Source organism: Neophocaena asiaeorientalis, unplaced genomic scaffold (genome assembly GCF_003031525.2).
Source record: "Neophocaena asiaeorientalis asiaeorientalis breed wild unplaced genomic scaffold, Neophocaena_asiaeorientalis_V1.1 scaffold258, whole genome shotgun sequence".
Classification (NCBI taxonomy): Eukaryota; Metazoa; Chordata; class Mammalia; order Artiodactyla; family Phocoenidae; genus Neophocaena; species Neophocaena asiaeorientalis.
The window spans coordinates 404209-416516 of record NW_020172591.1 but is presented as its reverse complement, the minus strand read 5'-3'; the positions used below and the strand labels follow the sequence as shown (position 1 = coordinate 416516).

The following is a 12308-nucleotide window of genomic DNA, read 5'->3' as shown; positions in this document are numbered from 1 at the left end:
ATGGACAAAATAAAACAAGAGTAAGTAAAGTTCTGATAAGATTTTCATAAATGACCTTGAGACAGTTTTTCCAAAGGATGCCAGTCTGAAGAGAAACCTTCTGAACATACAAAACTTACTCCCATCTTCATCCCTATGAACTTCCTCTTATAGACGCACAATGAAGAAATGATGAGGACAAACAGTAGTATTGTTAGTAATAATGCAGATTTCTACCCAAAATAAGAGTTTTTCAAACTGATCAATCAATGGATTTTTTAAAAGAGTTTCTAATTCCTAGATATTACTCTCAAACTAAACAAACTAAACTTAGCATTTGCATTTGGAGTGTCTGATTTAAAAAAAATAAGAAATCAGAACTCAAACCCAATATGAACTTACCTCACCGTCGTCATTGGACAGACCCTGTGCAGGAGGCTCAAAGGGCCTCAGTAAAACACGCTGTTTCCAAGTTGACCAGATTTTGATGAGACCTCCAAGACAGTCAAATATTGGCTCCTTTAAAATACCTCCAAAATAACCTGTTGATAAAGCAAAACTGAGTTTTTTGCTTACTGCAGTAAGGGAGAATACTGTCTTGATAGTCTTAGCAGTGTCTCACAGAGAAGTCAGAGGTACAATATTTATGAGTTTTGCGGATCTGGTTTAAGATGCGTTTCAAAGCAGAGGATCTGAGCGGGATTAGACAAAGGTTTTACATAGTATTTTTTGATTGGACAAAGGGAGGTGAGAGTTTAGAAGTATTTCACAGTCTTCTGCCTTTCTAGACTAATCTGCTAGTCCCTACACAACCTGAATTGTTCACCCATCTGGAAATTCTTTGATTTAAAATGGTTTTTCTTTTTTTTTTACAATTGATAGTATCAATACTTATTGCACCACTTTACAATTCATTGATTGTATTAACTGTCTGCCACTACACTGTGAGTCCCTGTAGGACTAAGATTAGGTTTTGTTAATCTTTTTTACAACCAGCAGGTAACACAGTGTCTGGTTCTCAAAAAATACTCAGTCACTGTTGCCCAGGAGTGGAGAAAAACACACAAACATGCTGAGGTTATTATGAACATAACCTCAGATGAATCCTTAATCAAGTAGGGCTATTAATAATATTCTTGCCTAGTCTAATTACTCTCCTACTAGCTTTTCTCAACTCCCTAACACACTTCCCCCCCACACCAATCTCCACACTCCCCTAAGGCCCTTGCTTCTTATTTCACTGAGAAAACTGAATTAATCAGAAGATAATTTCCAGATTCTCACTTGTACCCACCTACTAGCATCTTTACCCATGTAGTCTGTCTTGTCATCCATCCATGTAAGAGGTACCCATGCTTCTTCAGGCAGAGCAAGCACATCCCATTCTTGCAGTTCTCTCTTACTGCACTACTCTTCATGTATCTGCATGACTAACTCTCCTACTCTCTAATTTGCTTACATATACCTTCTTAATGAGGCCACTCAGATTGCCCTATTTAAAACGGAAATTCTCTCCACACTGAATCCTATATTTCCCTTTCTCTGTTCCATTTTCATTCCATATTATTTATCAACCTAACATATAAGTACTTCATACACATAATAATACATATAATAAGTACATAATACACATATAAGTACAATACACATATAAGTACATACAATATACTTAATATGTTTATATATACTTACTTATTATGTTTATTATTTATTGTCTATCGCCCCCTACTGGAAAGTAAGCTCCAAAAGGCAGGAGACGTGTTTTGCTGAACGTCCATCTTTAAGATTTTAGAGGGTTCTTATAGAACAGAAATGTAAAAAACACAAGAGTTTCTAAAAGCAATTACAGATGCAATAGTCACAGCCAGAAAATTGTTATACAATTTTACTATGGTAACCAGTAAATTATCTTACCATTTGCATTTGATCACCATATCTATTTTCAGAAATCTGTGAAGCTTAATTTTTTTCATCCAGATTTTAGGAAAGCTTTTTGATTCAACAGGCTACTTTAATATATCATTTAAATAAGACTTTTAACACAAGCTAAGCAAAATGTAAAATTCTCAGCCTGGCCCTGTAGAATTATTACCATTTAACCTGTCTTATCTTTTTAATCTTTTCCCAGCTTTTTCCTTCCCTGGATCCTAAAGTTCTCACCAAAATGAACTTACTAGCACCCCCAAATGTGCATACTTGCTCCTTGAATTTTATATATCTGCAGTTTAATCTCATGTCCATATCCTGTCATGAAAGATTCAACCTAAAGATCCTACCATGAAAAGATCACTTGCTTTTCTGGACTGTGTAGCAAAAGTAACGTGGAGTTGTATTGGTCAGACTTTGTTAACAATATGAGCTTTATCACTTAATAGTTTATGTAACAACCTCAGGCAAGTTACAGAATTTCTGAATTTCGGCTCTCACATTTGTGGGAGACACCATTAGTGGCCTAAATGATATTCAATGAATTCTTTCTCTCTTATTAAAACACAATCTTTCTTGGGGTGGTAATGTACCCTTTAAAAAGAGCTACAGTAAAAGAAAAATAAAATAAAAAGAGATACATTTCCTAGCATCCTTGTAACTAGGGTGATTATACAACAGTTCTAAACAGTAAGTTAAAAGTAGAAGTTACTGTTGGATCTTCTGAGAAAGACCTTTGGCTTACTCATCTAGCTCAGACCTTTTGCCTATTCTATTCTTCCTGCCTGGTCTCTAATCAATGCTGGAGGTGGAGCAACCACCTCTGGCCAGTCTGGAAGACTGCCTTTGGACTTAGTTTCACAGAAAAAAAGAAAAACTCTTTATTTGGTTAAGCCAACATAATCATGTCTCTATTGTGACCAAAGGTGCTCCCTAACAGGACTTCCCTGGTGGTGCAGTGGTTAAGAATCTGCCTGCCAGTGCAAAGGACACGGATTCGATCCCTGGTCTGAGGAGATCCCACATGCCACGGAGCAACTAAGCCCGTGCACCACAACTACTAAGCCTGCGCTCTACAGCCCGCGAGCCACAACTACTGAGCCCACGTGACGCAACTACTGAAGCCCACGCATCTAGAGCCCATGCTCCACAACAAGAGAAGCCACTGCAATGAGAAGCCCACGCATTGCAACGAAGAGTAGCCCCCGCTCACTGGAACCAGAGAAAGCCCACACGCAGCAATGAAGACCCAACACAGCCAAAAATTCATTAATTAAACAAACAAACAAAAAAGATGCTCCCTAACAGATACACCATCTTGAAAGTTAAGGATAATGCTTACGTTTCAGGATTTTAAAGCTCATTATTAATAAAATTAATTATAAAAATTAACATATATTCAGAAGCACATATCAGATTGTCTTTAAGATCTTAACATGGGTTAACTCACTAAATCCTCATAACAATTCAGTTAGGTAGCTACTACTAATATACCCTCAGATTAAAAAAATGAAAAACTGGGCTTCCCTGGTGGCACAGTGGTTGAGAGTCCACCTGCCGATGCAGGGGTGCGGGTTCGTGCCCTGGTCCGGGAAGATACCACACGCCGTGGAGCGGCTAGGCCCGTGAGCCATGGCTGCTGAGCCTGCGCGTCCGGAGCCTGTGCTCCTCACTGGGAGAGGCCACAACATTGAGAGACCCATGTACCGAAAAAAAAAAAGAAAAACTGAAAGTCTCAGTAATCTGTCCAGCTAATAAAGAGGAAGTAGGATTCAAACCCTAGCGTATGCTCCTAACCACAAGTCCAAGGTATAATAATAAAAAAACACTTACTTTATGCCAGGCAAAATGCCAAGTGCTTTAACCAAAAAATATAAAGCACTAAGTCCAATGTCCAGTGCTCATTAAAATGTCAGTTCTGTTCCTTGTAAGTAATGTCTTCTTCCTCGGAATTCTTATATAATTTTATCTATATTCCTATTATCAATTTTACCATTTTCTATACTGTATAAAGTTAAATATCTCATGTAATAGACATTTAGTTCCTTTGAGGCAAACTTTCAAGTCATTCATTTTGGTATCCTACATGGCACCTAACTCTGTCAGTGATGGTACACACAAGGTTGAGAGTCATTATGACTGGAGGAGCCATGACAGTGGGGACTGGAAACTATACCATCAAAGGTGTTGCTACACAAACAGGCTGTTCTTGGGATTTACTTTAGACCAATAATATACCCTAAGTCCCACAATAACATACATGTTTGTCTCACCCAATTTGTGATACCCTTTTCTGTCTCATAACCTATCCTTGCACTTCTCTTACAATCTCCTACTTCATCTTCCAACTTTACTGCTCCTGCAGAAACCCAAATGTGACATTATGTTGGAACTGCCTAGAGAACTTCCACATCCACTCAAAATGGAAAAAAAGTAACCAGATTTACCCTCCTGCTTGAAACAACTACAAAACTGGATAACTTCCCTGGTGGTGCAGTGGTTAGGAATCCACCTGCCAATACAGGGGACACAGGTTCGAGCCCTGGTCCAGGAATATCCCACATGCTGTGGCGCAACTAAGCCCGTGTGCCACACAACTACTGAGCCTACACTCTAGAGCCCGCAAGCCACATCTACTGAGCCTGCATGCCACAACTACTGAAGCCTGCACGCCAACAGCCCATGCTCCGCAACAAGAGAAGCAACCACAATGAGAAGCCCCTGCACCACAACAGGAGTAGCCCCCACTCACTGCAACTAGAGAAATCCTCCGTGCAACAAAGACCCAAAACAGCAAAAATTAAAAATAAATAAATATATTAATTAAAAATAAAACTGGATAAAATATATGAAACAATGATTCTCAAAACATTGGACATCATGCAACAGAGGACAGAGATCCCTGAGAGATGGAAAACAAATGAGTTGAAGCTTATGTTACCCCAGATTACCACCTGAAGAGAGTTTTCAGGCTGCAGCACCTGGATATGTAACGTAGGCCGAGCCTCTCTGGGTAGAGGAGATGGAATCTGATATTAAGGAAGACCAAAGCAGCCAGAGTTTGTAGGATCAAGTACTGGAGAAGAGAGAGCTACACAGATTTGTGAAAATGACTATACTACCCAAAGCAATCTACAAATTCAATACAATCCCTATCAAACTACCAATAGCATTTTTCACAGAACTAGAACAAAAAATGTCACGTTTGTATGGACACACAAAAGACCCTGAATAGCCAAAGCAATCGTGAGAAAGAAAAATGAAGCTAGAGGAATCAGACTCCCTGACTTCAGACTATACTACAAAGTTACAGTAATCAAGACAGTATGGCACTGGCACAAAAACAGAAATATAGATCAATGGAACTGGATAGAAAGCCCAGAGATAGGGCTTCCCTGGTGGCGCAGTGGTTGAGAGTCCACCTGCCGATGCAGGGCACAAGGGTTTGTTCCCCAGTCTGGGAGGATCCTACATGCCACGGCGCGACTGGGCCCGTGAGCCATGGCCGCTGAGCCTGCATGTCTGGAGCCTGTGCTCCGCAACAGGAGAGGCCACAACAGTGAGAGGCCCGTGTACCGCAAAAAAAAAAAAGTTACCAGGAATGCAAAGAAGCAGGAAAATATATAAAAATAATGAGAAGAAAAATCAATTGAAACTGCTTCAAAAAAAAAAAAAAGAATTAGTTTACAAAGATATTAAAATAGTTCTGTAGCTTCATTCCATATATTAACCTAGAGGAAAGATGCAAAATATCAAATAGAGACATGGAAGATACAAAAAATTCCCATGTTAAATTTTTAAATATGAAAAATAGAGAGATCTCTGGACAAGATGGTGGAGCAGAAGGACCTGAGCTCACCCCCTCTCACGAAAACACCAAAATCACAACTAACTGCTGAAGAACCATTAACAAAAAAGGACTGGAACCTACCAAAAAAACCCTTCTACTTCCAAAGACAAAGAAGAAGCCACAATAAGACTTCCTTAGGCTCTAGTGCTGGGACACCTCAGGCCAAACAACCAAGAGGGTGGGAACACAGCCCCACCCATTAGCAGACAGGCTACTTAAAGTCTTCCTGAGTCCATAGTTGCCTCTAAACACATCCCTTGACACAGCCCTGCCCACTAGAGGGACAAGACTCAGCTCCACCCACAAGTGGGCAGGCACCAGTCCCTCCCACCAGGAAGCCTGCACAAGCCTCTTGGACCAGCCTCACCCACCAAGGGGCAGATACCAGAAGCAAGAGGAACTACAATCCTGCAGCCTGTGGGAATGCAAACACAGAAAATTAGACAAAATGAGAGCACAGGAGGATGTTTTAGATGAAGGAACAAAATAAAACCCCAGAAGAGTAACTAAGTAAAAATAGGCCATCTACCTGAAAAAGAATTTAGAGTAATGATAATAAAGATGATCCAAGATCTCGGAAAAAGAACAGAGGCACAGACCAAGAGGATACAAGAAATGTTTAACAAAGAGCTAAAAGATTTAAAGAACAAAGTTGAACAAATAAAATAACTGAAATGAAAAATACACTAGAAGGACTCAACAGCAGAATGAGGCAGAAAAATGGATAAGTGAGCTGGAAGACAGAATGGTGGAATTCACTGCCACAGAAGAGAAAAAAGAAAAAAGAATAAAAAGAAATGAGGACAGTTTAAGAGACCTCTGGGACAATGTTAAGCAAACCTACATTCCCATTATAGGGGTCCCAGAAGGATGAGAGAGAAAGAATGAGCCTGAGAAAATATTTGAGGAGATAATAGCTGAAAACTACCCTAACATGGGAAAGGAATAGTCACCCAAGTCCAGGAAGCACAGAGAGTCCCATATAGGATACAACCAAGGAGGAACACACCAAGACACACAGTAGCCAAATTGACAAAAATTAAAGGCAAAGAGAAAATACTAAAAGCAACAGGGAAAAGCAACAAATACCAGGGAATCCCCATAAGATTATTAGCTGATTTTTCAGCAGAAACTTTGCAGCCCAGAGGGGAGTGGCACAATATTAAAGTGCTGAAACGGAGAAACCTACAACCAAGAATACTCTTGCCAGCAAGGCTCTCATTCAGATTTGATGGAGAAATTAAAACCTTTACAAACAAGCAAAAGCTAAGATAATTCAGCACCACCAAACCAGCTTTATAACAAATGCTAAAGGAACTTCTCTGGGTGGAAAAGGCCACAACTAGAAACAAAAAAATTATGAATGGGAAAGCTCACCAGTAAAGGCAAACATATAGTAAAGGTAGGAGATCATCCACACACAAATATGATATCAAAACAAGCAATCATGAAAACAGGGGAGTACAAATGCAGGATATTGGAAATGCATTTGAAATTAAGAGACCAGCAACTTAAAACAATCTTGTGTGTGTGTGTGTGTGTGTGTGTGTGTGTGTGCATATATATATATATATATATATAAAATATATGTTACATATTGATTTGCTATATCAAAACCTCATGGTAACTGCAAACCAAAAATCTACAATGGATATACACACAAAAAAGAAAGAGAAATACAAACACAACACTAAATATAGTCATCAAATCACAAGAGAAGAGAATAAAAGAGGAAAGGAAGAAAAAGACCTACAAAAACAAATCCTAAGCAATTAACAAAATGGCAACAAGAACATATATATTGGTAATTACCTTAAATGTAAATGGATTAAGTGCTCTAATCAAAAGACACACGCTGGATGAATGGCTACAAAAACAAAACCCATATATATGCTGTCTACAAGAGACCCACTTCAGATCTAAAGACACATACAGACTGAAAATGAGGGGACGGAAAAATGTATTCCACACAAATGGAAAGCAAAAGAAAGCTGAAGTAGCAATACTCATATCAGACAAAATAGACTTTAAAATAAAGACTGTTATAAGAGACAAAGAAGGACACTACATAATGATCAAGGGATCAATCCAAGAAAAAGATATAACAACTGTAAATATATATTCTCCCAACATAGGAGCACCTCAATATATAAGGCAATGCTAACATCCTGAAAAGGAGATATCAACAGTAACATAATAATAGTGAGGGACTTAAAAACACCACTTAACATCAATGGACAGATCATCCAGACTGAAAATCAACAAGGAAACACAGGTCATAAATAACACATTAGATCTGATGGACTTAATTGATATATATAGAGCATTCCATCTGAAAGCAGCAAAATACACATTCAAGTGCATATGGAACATTCTACAGGATAGTTCACAGGCTGGGCCATAAAGCAAGCCTCAATAAATTTAAGGAAATTAAAATGATATCAAGCATCTTTTCCACTACAATGCTATGACATTAGATATCAACTATAAGAAAAGAAATGTAAAAAACCACAAACACAGTATGCTATTAAACAACCAACAGATACTGAAGAAATCAAAGAGGAAATCAAAAAATTCCTAGAGACAAATGAAGATGAAAACATGATGTTCAAAACTTACGGGATGCAGCAAAAGCATTTCTAAGAGAGAAAATTTCTGGCAATACAATCTTACCTCAGGAAATAAGAAAAATCCCAAATAAACAACCTAACCTTACACCTCAAACAATTAGAGAAAGAAGAACAAACAAAACCCAAAGTTATCAAAAGGAAAGAAATCATAAAGACCAGAGTATAGGGGCTTCCCTGGTGGCACAGTGGTTGAGAGTCCGCCTGCCGATGCAGGGGACATGGGTTCGTGCCCCGGTCTGGGAAGATCCCACATGCCGCGGAGCAGCTAGGCCTGTGAGCCATGGCCGATGAGCCTGCACATCTGGAGCCTATGCTCCGCAACGGGAGAGGCCACAACAGTGAGAGGCCCACGTACTGCAAAAAAAAAAAAAAAAAAAAAGACCAGAGCATAAATAAATAAAATAAAGATGAAGAAAACAATAGAAAAGACTGATGAAACTGAAAACTGGTTCTTTGAAAAGATAAACAAAATTGATAAACCTTTAGCCAGACTGATCAAGAAAAGAAGGAGAGGGCTGAGATCAATAAAATTAGAAATGAAAAAGGAGCAATTACAACAGACACCACAGAAATACAAAGGATCATAAGAGACTACTAAAAGCAGCTATATGCCAATAAAATGTTCTACCTAGAAGAAATGCACAAATTCTTATTAGAAAGGTACAATCTCCCAAAACTGAACTAGGAAGAAATAGAAAATATTAACAGACAAATCACAAGTACTGAACTTGAAACTGATTAAAATACTCCCCACAAACAAAAGGCCAGGATCAGATGGCTTCACAGGGAAATTCTATCAAACATTCAGAGAAGAGTTAACACCTATCCTTCTGAAACTATTCCAAAAACTTGCAGGGGAAGGAACACTCCCAAACCCATTCTATGAAGCCACCATCACCCTGATACCAAAACCAGACCAAGATACCACAAAAAAAGAAAATTACAGGCCAATATCACTGAAGAACACAGACGCAAAAATCCTTAAAAAAATACTGGCATACTGAATCCAACAATACGTTAAAAGGATCATACACCATGATCAAGAGGGATTTATCCCAGGAACGCAAGGATTTTTCAATATCCACAAATCGATCAGTGTGATACACCACGTTAACAAAACTCAAGAATAAAAACCATATGATCATTTTGATAGATTCAGAAAAAGCTTTTGACAAATTCAACACCCATTTATGATAAAAACTCTCCAGAAAGTGGGTATAGAGGGAACCTACCTCAACATAATAAAGGTCATATATGACAAACCCACAGCCAACATTATACTCAATGGTGAAAAGCTGAAAGCGTTTCCTCCAAGATCAGGAATAAGACAAGGATATCCACTCTTGCCACTTTTATTCAACATAGTTTTGAAAGTCCTAGCCACGGCAATCAGAGAAGACAAAGAAATAAAAAGGAATCCAAATTGGAAAAGAAGAAGTAAAACTGTCACTGTTGCAGATGACATGATACTATACATAGAAAATCCTAAGGATGCCACCAGAAAACTAGTAGAGCTCATCGATGAATTCGGTAGAGTTGCAGGATACAAAATAAATACACAGAAATCTCTTGCATTTCTATACACTAACAATGAAAGATCAGAAAGAGAAATTAAGGAAGCAATCCCATTTCCATCACATCAAAAAGAATAAAATACCTAGGGATGAACCTACCTAAGAAGGCAAAAGACCTGTACTCCAAAAACTATAAGATGCTGATGAAAGAAATTGAAGATGACATAAACAGATGGAAAGATATAGCATGTTCTTGGCTTAAAAGAATCAGTATTGTCAAAATGACTATACTACACAAAGTAATATACAGATTCAGTGCAATTTTTATCAAACTACCAAAGGCATTTTTTGCAGAGAACGAAAGTCTTAAAATTTGTATGGAAACACAAAAGACCCCAAACAGCCAAAGCAATCTTGAGAAAGAAAAACGGAGCTAGAGGAATCAGGTTCCCTGACTTCAGACTATACTATAAATCTACAGTAATCAAAACAGTATGGTACTGGCACAAAAACAGACTTAGAGATCAATGGAACAGGATAGAAAGCCCAGAAATAAACCTACGCACATATGGTCAATTAATCTACAACAAAGGAGGCAAGAATATACAATAGAGAAAAGACAGTCTCTTCAATAACTGAGGCTGAGAAAACTAGACAGCTACATGTAAAAGAATGAAATTAGAACATTCTCTAACACCATAAAATCAATTCAAAATGGACTAAAGATGTAAATGTAAGACTGGATACTATAAAACTCTTAGAGGAAAACACTGGCAGAACATCCTTTGACATAAATTGCAGCAATATCTTTTTGGACTCATCTCCTAGAGTAATGAAAATAAAACAGAAACTAATAAATGTCACCTAATTAAACTTAAAAGCTTTTGCACAACAAAGGAAACCATAAACAAAACAAAAAGACAACAAAAAGAATGGGAGAAAATAGTTGCAAACAATGCAACTGACAAGGGATTAATCTCCAAAATATACAGACAGCTCATGCAGCTCAATACTAAAAAAACATAACAACCCAATCAAAAAATTGGCAGAAGGGGGCTTCCCTGGTGGCACAGTGGTTGAGAGTCCACCTGCCGATGCAGGGGACACGGGTTCATGCCCCGGCCCGGGAAGATCCCATATGCAGTGGAGTGGCTGGGCCCATGAGCCATGGCCGCTGAGCGGGCGCATCCAGAGCCTGTGCTCTGCAACGGGAGAGGCCACAACAGTGAGAGGCCCGCATACCACACACAAAAAAAAATGGGCAGAAGGTCTAAATAGACATTTCTCCATAGAAGACATACAGATGGCCAAGAGGCACATGAAAAGATGCTCAACATCACTAATTATTAGAAAAATGCAAATCAAAACTACAATGAGAGGTGTGAGTACATCCTCACACCAGTCAGAATGGCCATCACCAAAAAGTCTATAAACAAAATATGCTGGAGAGGGTGTGGAGAAAAAGGAATCCTCCTACACTGTTGGTGGGAATGTAAATCAGTACAGACACTATGGAGAACAGTATGGAGGTTCCTTAAGAAACTAAAAATAGAGCTACCATATGATCCAGCAATCCCACTCCTGGGCACATATCTGGAGAAAACCATAATTCAAAAAGATACACAAACTCCAATGTTCTTTGCAGCACTATTTACAATAGCTAAGGCATGAAAGTAACCTAAATGTCCATCTACAGATAAATGGATAAAGAAGATGTGGTACATATATACAATGGAACTTACTCAGCCATAAAAAAAGAATGAAATAATGTCATTTGCAGCAACATGGATGGTCTAGAGATTATCATACTAAGTGAAGTAAGTCACACAGAGAATCTAAAAAATGAATTTAAATTGAATCTAAAAAAATGATAGAAATGAACTTATTTACAAAACAGAAACAAACTCACAGACTTAGAAAACAAACTTATGGTTACCAAAGGGGAAAGGTGGGGGGGGATAAATTAGGAAGTTGAGATTAACATATACACACTACAATATATAAAATAATCAACAAGAACCTATTGTATAGCACTCAATTAGCACTCAATACTCTGTAACAACCTATATAGGAAACAGAATCTTTGAAAGAATAGATATATGTATAACTAAATCACTTTGCTATACACCTGAAACTAATACAACATTGTAAATCAATCATACTCCAATATAAAATAAAAATTAAAAAAACAAGCCAACTACAATGTCTTTGTTGAGAAATACACTGGGTCATTAATTACCAAGTTTTATTAAATATCAGCCAATAACTCAATTAATAACTTGGCATTAACAAACAGATTAGACATTTCAGAAGATCAGTGAATTTGAAGACAGAGCAAAATGAAATATACAACATGAACACAGATAGAAAAAAAGAATGAAAAAAATTAAAATGAGATATGAAATAACA

General features: G+C 38.0%; 1 protein-coding gene across 1 annotated transcript in view; it reads right to left on the bottom strand.

Annotated features, from left to right (window-relative positions):
• Window positions 1-457: 457 nt before the first annotated feature.
• Window positions 458-12308, bottom strand: part of CARF (calcium responsive transcription factor) — a 71387-nt gene continuing 59536 nt past the window's right edge. Inside the window, exon 19 of the mRNA XM_024738368.1 lies at window positions 458-521. The gene's annotated coding sequence lies outside the window, so the exon portion shown is untranslated. The remainder of the gene's footprint in view (window positions 522-12308) is intronic.